The following is a 230-nucleotide window of genomic DNA, read 5'->3' on the forward strand; positions in this document are numbered from 1 at the left end:
GTAGGAATTTGTAATAATGCCTCTTCATGCCATCTTCTCAGATTAAAATTATCTTGCACTTATCTATTTATCTATTTATATATATATATATATATGTATATATAGACACACACACACACACACATATATATATATATATATATAAATATATATATACATATATAAATATATATATACATATATATATATGTATATATTTATATGTATATATTTATATGTATATATATATA

Source organism: Octopus bimaculoides, chromosome 14 (assembly GCF_001194135.2).
Source record: "Octopus bimaculoides isolate UCB-OBI-ISO-001 chromosome 14, ASM119413v2, whole genome shotgun sequence".
Classification (NCBI taxonomy): domain Eukaryota; kingdom Metazoa; phylum Mollusca; class Cephalopoda; order Octopoda; family Octopodidae; genus Octopus; species Octopus bimaculoides.